The sequence below is a fragment of the Schistocerca nitens genome, chromosome 7 (genome assembly GCF_023898315.1).
Source record: "Schistocerca nitens isolate TAMUIC-IGC-003100 chromosome 7, iqSchNite1.1, whole genome shotgun sequence".
Classification (NCBI taxonomy): Eukaryota; Metazoa; Arthropoda; class Insecta; order Orthoptera; family Acrididae; genus Schistocerca; species Schistocerca nitens.
The window spans coordinates 392062494-392075662 of record NC_064620.1 but is presented as its reverse complement, the minus strand read 5'-3'; the positions used below and the strand labels follow the sequence as shown (position 1 = coordinate 392075662).

Genomic DNA, 13169 nt, shown 5'->3' with positions numbered 1-13169 from the left:
TCAAGGGTAAGTTAAGACGTAAGTTGACAATCTGTCTTTGCAGCTACAGTACAAGAAACAATAGTGCAAAAGAAAGGAAGGGGGAAACAAAATAACCTTTCAAGCATATGGCTTTTCCTGATGTGAGCAACAATCGTAAGTACTAACATCAACATCTTTTGTAATGATTTAAATGGATAAAGCAAGCCAAATGGTTTATGTGTTTCATTAAGACCACTGATGTTATTTCATTTCAATAAAATGAAACACATATGGTGACAAAAATATGCATTCCCTTGGAATCGCAAGACAGGTTTAGAATACCTTCACTGATTTAAGAAATAACCTTAGCGGGGAAGAATTATGTAAACTAACACTGTAGGTGACTGCGAATAAAATGGTGGTTCTACAATGTTTGTTATTATCGGTTATTAGCCACTGTGTTACATCTATCATTTTATACGTATTGTGCAATAATGTCTATAAAACATCACACTGTACAGTGTACTTGTGGTGAGACAGTCACAATTCCTGAAATCCATTGCACATGGCCTCTGGCCTGCTGAGGAGCACCACTCTTGTGGCCAGCTATTCACGAGCCACGGACAGCATGTTGATGAAAGGAGACCATGATGATCAATCAATGCAACAGATAACTTGTTCAAATACTGCTGAGCCACAGACAGGCACGTAAAAAAAGACAATCACACTCTCACAACTAAACTTTCAGCCATAACTTTTGTCAGAAAACGAGATCACACACATTCACACAATCACTCAGATACAACGCATGCACACATGACTGCCGCCTCTGGCCACTGCATCTACAGTCTCTGAGAATCAGATCCAAGCAAGCCACTTCTCACTTCTCATAACTCCCTGCCTCTCATCGGCAGCCGCTAGACTAGCAGCTGGAAGTGGTGGCAGCACTGACTGCAAGCTGAGGGGAGTTGTAGGAAGGGGAGAAGCAGTAGGAATGAGCGAGTGCACTTATTAGCTGCACCCAGCCAGCGGCAATGCGTAACACCTCAGTTGTTGTTGTTGTGGTCTTCAGTCCTGAGACTGGTTTGATGCAGCTCTCCATGCTACTCTATCCTGTGCAAGCTTCTTCATCTCCCAGTACCTACTGCAACCTACATCCTTCTGAATCTGCTTAGTGTATTGATCTCTTGGTCTCCCTCTACGATTTTTACCCTCCACGCTGCCCTCCAATGCTAAATTTGTGATCCCTTGATGCCGCAAAACATGTCCTACCAACCGATCCCTTCTTCTAGTCAAGTTGTGCCACAAACTTCTCTTCTCCCCAATCCTATTCAATACCTCCTCATTAGTTACGTGATCTACCCACCTTATCTTCAGCATTCTTCTGTAGCACCACATTTCGAAAGCTTCTATTCTCTTCTTGTCCAAACTGGTTATCGTCCATGTTTCACTTCCATACATGGCTACACTCCATACAAATACTTTCAGAAACGACTTGCTGACACCTAAATCTATACTCGATGTTAACAAATTTCTCTTCTTCAGAAACGCTTTCCTTGCCATTGCCAGTCTACATTTTATATCCTCTCTACTTCGACCATCATCGGTTATTTTACTCCCTAAATAGCAAAACTCCTTTACTACTTTAAGTGTCTCATTTCCTAATCTAATTCCCTCAGCATCACCCGACTTAATTTGACTACATTCCATTATCCTCGTTTTGCTTTTGTTGATGTTCATCTTATATCCTCCTTTCAAGACACTGTCCATTCCGTTCAACTGCTCTTCCAAGTCCTTTGCTGTCTCTGACAGAATTACAATGTCATCGGCAAACCTCAAAGTTTTTACTTCTTCTCCATGAATTTTAATACCTACTCCGAATTTTTCTTTTGTTTCCTTTACTGCTTGCTCAATATACAGATTGAATAACATCGGGGAGAGGCTACAACCCTGTTTCACTCCCTTCCCAACCACTGCTTCCCTTTCATGCCCCTCGACTCTTATAACTGCCATCTGGTTTCTGTACAAATTGTAAATAGCCTTTCGCTCCCTGTATTTTACCCCTGCCACCTTCAGAATTTGAAAGAGAGTATTCCAGTCAACATTGTCAAAAGCTTTCTCTAAGTCTACAAATGCTAGAAACGTAGGTTTGCCTTTTCTTAATCTTTCTTCCAAGATAAGTCATAAGGTCAGTATTGCCTCGCATGTTCCAACATTTCTACGGAATCCAAACTGATCATCCCCGAGGTCGGCTTCTACCAGTTTTTCCATTCGTCTGTAAAGAATTCGCATTAGTATTTTGCAGCTGTGACTTATTAAACTGATAGTTCGGTAATTTTCACATCTGTCAACACCTGCTTTCTTTGGGATTGGAATTATTATATTCTTCTTGAAGTCTGAGGGTATTTCGCCTGTCTCATACATCTTGCTCACCAGATGGTAGAGTTTTGTCAGGACTGGCTCTCCCAAGGCTGTCAGTAGTTCTAATGGAATGTTGTCTACTCCCGGGGCCTTGTTTCGACTCAGGTCTTTCAGTGCTCTGTCAAACTCTTCACGCAGTATCTTATCTCCCATTTCATCTTCATCTACATCCTCTTCCATTTCCATAATATTTTCCTCAAGTACATCTCCCTTGTATAAACCCTCTATATACTCCTTCCACCTTTCTGCCTTCCCTTCTTTGCTTAGAACTGGGTTTCCATCTGAGCTCTTGATATTCATACAAGTGGTTCTCTTCTCTCCAAAGGTCTCTTTAATTTTCCTGTAGGCAGTATCTATCTTACCCCTAGTGAGACAAGCCTCTACATCCTTACATTTGTCCTCTAGCCATCCCTGCTTAGCCATTTTGCACTTCCTGTCGATTTCATTTTTGAGACGTTTGTATTCCTTTTTGCCTGCTTCATTTACTGCATTTTTATATTTTCTCCTTTCATCAATTAAATTCAATATTTCTTCTGTTACCCAAGGATTTCTATTAGCCCTCGTCTTTTTACCTACTTGATCGTCTGCTGCCTTCACCACTTCATCCCTCAGAGCTACCCATTCTTCTTCTACTGTATTTCTTTCCCCCATTCCTGTCAATTGTTCCCTTATGCTCTCCCTGAAACTCTCTACAACCTCTGGTTCTTTCAGTTTATCCAGATCCCATCTCCTTAAATTCCCACCTTTTTGCAGTTTCTTCAGTTTCAATCTGCAGTTCATAACCAATAGATTGTGGTCAGAATCCACATCTGCCCCTGGAAATGTCTTACAATTTAAAACCTGGTTCCTAAATCTCTGTCTTACCATTATATAATCTATCTGAAACCTGTCAGTATCTCCAGGCTTCTTCCATGTATACAGCCTCCTTTCATGATTCTTGAACCAAGTGTTAGCTATGATTAAGTTATGCTCTGTGCAAAATTCTACAAGGCGGCTTCCTCTTTCATTCCTTCCCCCCAATCCATATTCACCTACTATGTTTCCTTCTCTCCCTTTTCCTACTGACGAATTCCAGTCACCCATGACTATTAAATTTTCGTCTCCCTTCACTACCTGAATAATTTCTTTTATCTCGTCATACATTTCATCAATTTCTTCATCATCTGCAGAGCTAGTTGGCATATAAACTTGTACTACTGTAGTAGGCATGGGCTTTGTGTCTATCTTGGCCACAATAATGCGTTCACTATGCTGTTTGTAGTAGCTAACCCGCACTCCTATTCTTTTATTCATTATTAAACCTACTCCTGCATTACCCCTATTTGATTTTGTATTTATAACCCTGTAATCACCTGACCAAAAGTCTTGTTCCTCCTGCCACCGAACTTCACTAATTCCCACTATATCTAACTTTAACCTATCCATTTCCCTTTTTAAATTTTCTAACCTACCTGCCCGATTAAGTGATCTGACATACCACGCTCCGATCCGTAGAACGCCAGTTTTCTTTCTCCTGATAACGACGTCCTCTTGAGTAGTCCCCGCCCGGAGATCCGAATGGGGGACTATTTTACCTCCGGAATATTTTACCCAAGAGGACGCCATCATCATTTAATCATACAGTAGAGCTGCATGTCCTCGGGAAAAATTACGGCTGTAGTTTCCCCTTGCTTTCAGCCGTTCGCAGTACCAGCACAGCAAGGCCGTTTTGGTTAATGTTACAAGGCCAGATCAGTCAATCATCCAGACTGTTGCCCCTGCAACTACTGAAAAGGCTGCTGCCCCTCTTCAGGAACCACATGTTTGTCTGGCCTCTCAACAGATGCCCCTCCGTTGTGGTTGCACCTACGGTATGGCCATCTGTATCGCTGAGGCACGCAAGCCTCCCCACCAACGGCAAGGTCCATGGTTCATGGGGGGGAACACCTCAGTATACAAACCATTTCATCTATTGAGACAAAAGCGAGATTTTTCTAGTGTTTTTTCAAATGTCCCGGATTTCTCTGACGTGTTTGAAATTCCGTGAATTCCAGAATATGTGGCAACCCTGTACCTTCATTAGAACCTGCTTACTGTATTTAAGCCTCGGTCCACTGCCTTAACAAATCAAATATTTCTTTATACCTCACGAAAAGTCCTGTCATCCCATCCTTTCTTTTACTAAGTTGTGACGTAAATCTCTTTTCTCCAACTGAATTCTCTAACTGTTCTTTAGTTTGCAATCTACCCATCTAATCTTCATCATTCTCCTGGACCACAGCATTTCAAATGTTTCTATTCTTTCTTACCTTTACACTTTATCAGGTAATGTACATCCATACGAAGCCACAAACCAGACCAATACCTTCAGAAAAATTTCCTAACATTTAAATTTATATTTAGTATTAAAATATACAGCTTTTTCAGCAATGTTTTTCTTATAATTGCCAATCTGCATTTTATAACCCCTCTACTTCGTACATCATGAGTCAGTTTTCTGCCCAGATAACTAAACTCATCAACTACTCTTGGTGTATCATTTCCTAGTCTAATTCCCTCATCACCTGATTTATTTCACCTAGATATTCCATTACCCTCTCTTTACATTTTTTAGTGTTAATTTTAAATCTTCCTTTCACGACACTCAAGACATTCTGTTCAGCTGCTCTTCCAAGACGTTTGCTGTATATGACAGAATTAAAATGTTATCAGCAACCTGCAAACTTTTTATTTCTTCTCCCTGAACTTTAATGACTACCAAAGCAGAATCTTATCGAAAGATTTCTCACAAATGCCAAAGCAATACCGGTCATAATGTGTGGGGGCAGTCAGTGGCACCACAGTTAGTGTTCAGACACTCATGAAAGACACAAGAATTGAAATTGAGGGTAATAAACAACAATGCTGAACTCAGTTTGCAAACCTTCCTTTATGAAAGAAGTAAGGCCACAGATTAACTTTCACACCACTACAAAGATGCGTGACACAGGTGTTAGCATCAGTGGCCTTAAGAAACAACTAAAATTAACCAGTGACCAATGGAATCCCTGTCAGCTTCTAAACAGAATTTGCAGCTGAATTATCCCTCATTGCAAACAAGAAACTACGACTTGTGATTAGAAGAATGCACACATTACACCTATCTACAATAAGAGTATCAGAAGAGATCTTTAGAACTACCATCCAATGTAAATCACATCCAGAGAATTCTAGAAACTATTCTAGGCTCAAAGTAATAAGGTATCTTGAACAGAATGACCTTCTGCATGGGAACCAGCACAGATTCCGGACACATAAATAATGCAAAACCCAAAATGCACTTTTCTCACACTACACCCTGAAAGCCACAGATAAAGGCACAGATGGATTGCAGTATTTCTTGATTTCCGAAAGGCATCTGACTCAGTACGACACAGACATTTATTAACAAAAGTACAATTACACGGGGGTATCAAACAAAATTTGTGACTGGATTGAAGATCCCTTGGTTGGGAGGATACAGCAAGTTATCTTGAATGGGGAGCCGAAATAAAAATAACTTCAGGTGTGTCCCAGAGCAGTGTGTTGGGACCCTTGTTCATATTGTATACTAATAACCAATCAGACAGTATTAGTACTAACCCCAGACTGTTGGTAAATGATAAATTTACCTAAAGGTAGTACTGTCTGAAAAAAGCTGTACAATCCAGTTGGATATTATGATTCAAATTAGCCTTAAATGTTCAGAAATGAAAAACTGTATGCTCACAAAATGATGATGAGTAATATCTTATGACTAGATTGCCTATAAATCACTCTTGTGTCGCATCTTAGGAAAGCACGTGGTTTCCATAACAAGTATGACTAACGTATATATATAATGTAATGTAGAGCCCAAGCAAAGAAGAGAAGGCTAAATACAGATTCTTGAAACTTAAGAAGCAGGGCCTTGTGGAATAATTGGTATCTATCTTCAAATGTATGCCAATTCATATTTTTCAGTATTTCCGTGATGCTCTCCCATGAGTCAAACCAGCCATGCTACCATTTTGCCACTCTTATTTTATATATATATAATAAGAGTGGCAAAATGGTAGCATGGCTGGTTTGACTCATGGGAGAGCATCACGGAAATACTGAAAAATATGAATTGGCATACATTTGAAGATAGATACCAATTATTCCACAAGGCCCTGCTTCTTAAGTTTCAAGAATCTGTATTTAGCCTTCTCTTCTTTGCTTGGGCTCTACATTACATTAATGTGTGTTCCATGGATCATGAATACAACATTTCATAATGATGTGGAATGTGTCAGTTTAACGTAAGGTTTCTTTACACGATATAACACAAATTATTATTATTATTATTACTACTACTACTACTTTTTACAATTACTATTTAATATAAAAAATTCATCTGAGTAGAAGGAGTTCTCACTCAGAAATTCTTTTAGTTTGTTTGTAAATGCTGGTTGGGTATCTGTCAGACTTGTAATGTGACCAAAGACTGTTGTGGCAGTATAATTCACCCCTTTCTGCACCAAAGACAGATTTAACCCAGAAAAGTGAAGATCATTCTTTCTTCTGGTGCTGTAGATATGCACTTTACTATTATTTTTGAACTGGGATTGGTTATTAACAACAAATTTCAAAAGTGAATATATGTATTGTGAAGGTACCATGAATATCACTAGTTCCTAAAATAAATGTCTGCAAGGTGATCTTGGGTGGGCTCGAGCTATTATTCTGATTACAAGCTTTTGCACAATGAACAATTTTCTTTCTTAATGATGAATTACCCCAAAATATGACACCATATGAAAGCAGTGAATGAAAACAGGCATAGTAGCCTAATTTACTCATATGTTTATCACTAAAATTTGCAATAATTCTAATAGCATAAGTAGCTGAACTCAAACGTTTCAGCAGATCATCAATGTGTTTCTTCCAATTCAATTTCTCATCAATGCGAACACCCGGAAATTTTGAATATCCTGCCTTAGCAACAGACTTGTTCAAAGTTTATATTTATCAGTGGCGTTATGGCATTTACTGTGAGAATTGTATGTACTGTGTTTTCTCAAAATTTAGTGAGAATCCATTTGCTGAGAACTACTCAATAATTTTCTAAAACACATTATTTACCATTTCCTCAGTTAATTCTTGTTTGTTGGGTGTGATTACTATACTTGTATAATCAGCAAAAAGAACTAGCTTTGCACCTTCATGAATACAGAGTGGCAAGTTATTAATATATATTAAGAACAATAAGGAGCCAAGACTGAACCCAGTGGGACTCCGTTCTTGATACTTCCCCAGTTAGAGGACTCTGCTGATTTTTGCAGACTATCTGTAATGATAATTTCAACCTTCTGCATTCTTCCAGTTAAATACGAATTAAACCATTTCCGCACTGTCCCACTCATACCTCAACACTTAAGCTTATATAGAGGAATTTCATGATTTACACAGTCAAAAGCCATTGGGAGATGACAAAAAAATCCCAGTGGGTGGTATTCAGTTATTCAGAGCATTTAATATTTGATCATTTAAAGCATATACAGCATTTTCTGTCAAACGCCTTTCTGAAAACCAAACTGACATTTTGTTAGGACTTCATTTTTAGAAATACGTGAAGCTGCTCTTGAACACATTACTTTTTCAAGAATTTTGGATAAAGCTGTCAGAAGTGTTGTTGGGCCGTAGTTGTTAGCATCAGACCTATCCCCCTTTGTATGCAATGGTTTAACAAGAGCACATTTCAGTCTATTCAGAAAAATGCTGTTTCAGTAAGCTACTACATATGTGGCTGGGAATCCTGTTTATCTACGTAAGAAAATGAAACAGCTACAACCGTCCTTATGATGTCATTTATTGTATGGCTACCAGTTTTGGTGCTTCAGTGCACCATCTTCAGGCTTTAGCTAATGCTTAGGGGGTTAACACTATCCATATAAACGATGCATCAGTGGCCAACAACTGGTTTTTGCAGACTACCTGTAACCATCAACTCACACTTATCTGTTGGGAAGTAGCTTTTAGTTCTCTTTTGGAAATTCCATCAATTCCATGCGAGCTTTTCCTTTTGGACAAATTTATTATTTTCCTAATTTCAGCAGGTGAGAGAGGTGGGTTGAATTTCAATGTTATCTCATTGCACAGGCGTTATTGCCTCTCCCACATACAGATTTGTGTTTGCTGATGAACAGTTCGATCATATTTTCTCTACAACACTTAAAAAAGAATCACTAAAAATATTTTCAACTTCTGGCATTTTGTAAACAAATTTTTCACCCAGTTTGATAGAAATAGTCTTCTTGTGCTCTCGGTTGCCCTGTTTCCCATTTAACAATATTCCAAATTGTTTTAGTTTTATTATCAGAGGTGCTAATCTCAGACATTATGTGCATACTTCTAGACTTTTTAATAACTTTTCCTAATACTGTGCAGAAGTTTTCATAATGTCTGACTGTTTCTGGATCATTGCTTCTTCTAACTATAAGATAAACTTCCTTTTTCTGTTTACAGGTGTTTTTATCCCTTTAGAGGCCACAGCTTTTTGGATGGTTCCTTACAACTATGTTTCACTGTTTTCTTAGGGAAACTATTTTCACATATACTCGCAAAGGTATCATAAAACAGGTTAAATTTTAAGTTAGCATCAGATTCTCTGTACACTTCATACCAGTCTAACTGTTGCAAGCTTTCCCTAAAATTTGGAGTTGTTAAACTATTAACTGAACACACTATTTTGGAGGACTGTTTTGCATTACTGTATAGAGCTATGTCATATACTGTAACTAGCTGCACATCATGATCAGAAAGACCATTCTTAACAGGAAAAAACATTTACCTGACAAATTTATCTTGGTCTATAAAAAAGTTATACACCATTGTGTTGCTTTCCTGTACTATCCGAATAGGAAAATCAATAACTGATGTCAAATTGAGAGAACCGAGTAATACTTCAAGGTCATTCTTTCTATCACACTCTTTCAGAAAATCTACACTGAAACCCTCACAAACCATAATTTGCTGTCTGACAGATAGCACAACAAAGAACCAAAGTTTTTCAGAAATAGCTAAAAATTTCCCAATGGGGACCTATACACAGCAACAATTATAAAAGTACCATTATTTAGTTTAAGCTCACAGTCACATGCTTCTATACTTCGTCCTAAATAAAATTTTTTAGTTTCTACATTTTTCACGCTATTATGAATTTTAACATATATGGTAACTCTTCCTTGTTCCATAATGTCTCTACTTGCATGTACTGATTGTTTACATCAATCTACATTTACCTTTTTTCATATCCGTGACTATATGATGTTCAGACACGCATACAATACCTGTTCCATCCTCAGTTTCTAAATCATCTAAACAAACAAGAAGCTCATCTACTTTGTTTTTTAATCCTCTGATATTCTTATGCAATATACTGACATTATTTTTCACTGTATTTTTATGAGAATCTTGTGATATTTTAACATCGCTGTTACCTGCTCATCTGACGTTACCATTATGCTTCATCTCATTTAATACTGAATCATTGGACACTGAACTTCAAAGAAAGAGGTACTCCCATGAGTTTATGAGTTTCAGTGCACAACTCCCACCCCACACCTTAAAGAATTTGCTATCATCCCGGCAATTTACCTTTTCCTTTCATATTGAGATGCAGGCCACATCATGTGAGGTCCCACCTAGCAGTAGCACCAACGGGAAGAAAACCCATACCTGACAAAGTAGCTGCCCGAAGCAGCTTCTCTAACTCCTCACTGACCCTCCTGACACAGCCATTCATACAACATGAAAGGAGGAACCAAGCCAACATTTGTTTGGTTCATTGCTGATGCTTTATGTTCATACAGCTGCTTCTCTTTTCTCAGGGGGTTTCTATAAAAAATTTTCCTGTATATGGTGAAGGTGGGTGGGGGGGGGGGGGGGGGAGGGAAAATTATTTGAAAATACCTATATGGTGGTGTAGGTTGGGGTCCCATGTACAGCTCCGTGCAGCCATTCACTCTAGTGGTCCCTTATTCGTGAGTAATCAATATTTTTTTTCTGAGTCCTGTGTGAATGCTCTAGAGCTCTGTAATGAGCTATAAAAGTTTATTTTAAAATCTTGAGCGAAATGACTTCGATCATGTCATTTTAGTCACTGTATCAACTTTTTCCACTTCTCTCACTTTTTCTCTCTTTATTGTCGCTCTCCACATGGAATCTCTGTGCATGTGATTTTAATTATTTTTGTTTATCATAGTTAACCATCTGAAAATGCCAAGCTATTGGTTAAAAAACAAAATAGTCTATTTTTATTCTCTCTGCAATGGATTTAAAAATTTATTTTTCAGTATAAGATTTACTTTTTTGGATGATAAACATTACACAAACGTTAAAAACAAATTCTTGATGCACTATGGACAAAATGACACAGATTAAGATCTAAACAATAGAAGGGGGTTAAATGTACAACAAAATTTAGGCAATGTAAGAAACAAATATAATGTATGCAAAAATATGGACAAAAATATAATATGATAAAAGAAAATAGGCTAAATCAAATCACAGAGTTATTACATAGAAATAAACTCACATGAACAAGAATCCAAATTAAAAAATAATAAATTTGAGGAAACCAGAAAGTTTATACGATGATTAAAATGATGTGACGAAGGACTCAGTTGGAGACAAAAGATTCAGCTGAACCAATTGGTGGAATAATTTAAATAAAGATTTTAAAATAAGAACACTAAAGCATGTGATGAGGTTCAAAGCCGCACGCACCCTTCTGCACATGAGGACTGTACTTCTGTAGCTTCTATTGCATCACACAAATTCCATAATATTTCATTGCTCACAAGCAAGAGAACAGAATAGTGAATGGTGGCAGTGGGTGATACCTGATACCCTAACCAACACCACTGTATAGGTGATTTCAAAAAGTCAATTCCATGCCTGGGGACCTATAGTGTGTACAGCATGCCACGTTGCTTGCACTCACTGTTCCCATGTTTCTGCCATGTAATCAATGGAGTGCTTATATGATGATCATTTTCCACAATTTTCCTTTAACATTATGTCAGATAACTACACTTTTTTAGTCATAATGCCACATCTCGATCATGGTTTCTAATGGAGGCTGGTGGCAGCACAACCTAATGATGTTCTTTTGAAAGAAACCAGTCATGACATTATAAATGTGCATCAATATTACAATTAATATTATTAATATTTACAAGAATTAGCTGTGGAGTTAACGAGGATTTATAAATTATGGTCACAAACTATACCTACCTCTGGAAGTTTGTTGCAGTTTAAATCTGGTTTCTACATGTGTATTTTACTATTATATAATCTGCAATTGCTGTCTGAAGACCCTTCCACACACCTAAGGCGGAATATATATCTGAACCTTTCCTAGAGATTTAACTCATCCTATTTAATGGTCCTAAACATTACTTCACTTTTAGAGTCATAATTCAGTATTTGACATCTCCCCATCAGTCAATAAATATGGGTATTTTGTACAACAAAAATTTGGTAATTAATGCATTGTCGTTACTAATGCCGTAAGGTAGATGTAATCTGCACAGTATCGGACATATCAATCATTACTCGTTCGTTTAACTGCAAAAAAAAAAAAAAAAAAAAAAAAGTGTACGGTATTTACATTTACATACTGTCACAAGGCATTATTATCTCTTATTTGTGACAATTACAGGTACATATAGGAAGTGTTCCAGATATATAGACTTCAAGAACCCAGTGCTGTGGTGCGGTGAACAGCATAAAAATTATTTCTTTTTTATATATAGTTTTTATCCGAACTATTGCAAAGATAGAGCGAATCGCCTAAACTCGGACGTAGGGTGAAAATAGCCCCATGTCAACTTTCATCATCAGCAAATTATTTCGTTTTCAGCACTTTCGGCCTGACACTGACCAGTTGATTCTTCGTCTTAAAGTTTTAGGATTCGCTCATTTACAAGATTTCACTGAAAATGGGAACGACACCTCAGAGACCTGGAGGATAAAAAAGCGTACAACGGCATACTATTCATAAGCGCACCCACACGGAAAAGGCCAGGAAACCGGGTAAGTTAAGATGTTCAAATACGCGTTCTTTAATTATATTGCACTTCAGAAAGTTTCAACATTGGGCCTCTTTAACGTAAAATTTAATCTAGTGCACATTGCCATTACACCGGTAATGTAAAAAATTATAAAAAAAGCTAAACAGTCAATAAAAAGTAAGAAATGAATCAAGGTTGCCTTCAAATAAGTATAATTTTGTCAAACAGCGACGGCATTAAAGCTCTTGCAGAAGCCTCTATTTCTTTTTTTTTATTTACGGGCACAAAAAGATGCAGTCATGTCTTCAACATAAATATCCCACATATGGTTTCGAAACTTATACATTTACGGTACATTAGTGGCATGCACGGCAACAGTAATGACATACCTACTGTTAAAAGCTAACTAAAAGAAAAAAACCAACATGACAATCACATTTCGTTCAAGTTCAGCTACATCACCAGCTACCTCAGTTAAATCGCGCCAGCAATATCAACAATAACAAAGCGATCACAACTACAGCAAAGATCTTAGCAATAAACATCATAGCCCCTTTGCAACACAATGTGTCAAAAAATTCAAATCAGTTCTTCAAAAACATTCATAAGAATCATCTTTCAGGAACATTTCTAATAATTAATTACTAAGTTATTTCAGAACAGATTTTAGGACAACCCAGAAGCATGTACCGTATCGCAGTTTATTTATTATTAAAAACCTGTGAGACGATTTTATAAAATAGTAGCAAG

General features: G+C 37.5%; 1 protein-coding gene across 4 annotated transcripts in view; it reads right to left on the bottom strand.

Annotated features, from left to right (window-relative positions):
* The window catches only part of LOC126195042 (probable ATP-dependent RNA helicase spindle-E), a 276948-nt gene extending 264017 nt beyond the window's left edge, over positions 1 to 12931 (bottom strand). The window contains exon 1 of one of the 4 annotated variants that reach the window (XM_049933486.1): positions 12809 to 12931. The gene's annotated coding sequence lies outside the window, so the exon portion shown is untranslated. The remainder of the gene's footprint in view (positions 1 to 12808) is intronic. The other 3 variants (XM_049933487.1, XM_049933488.1, XM_049933485.1) reach the window with 3 other exon arrangements.
* Between the last annotated feature and the right edge of the window lie 238 nt (positions 12932 to 13169).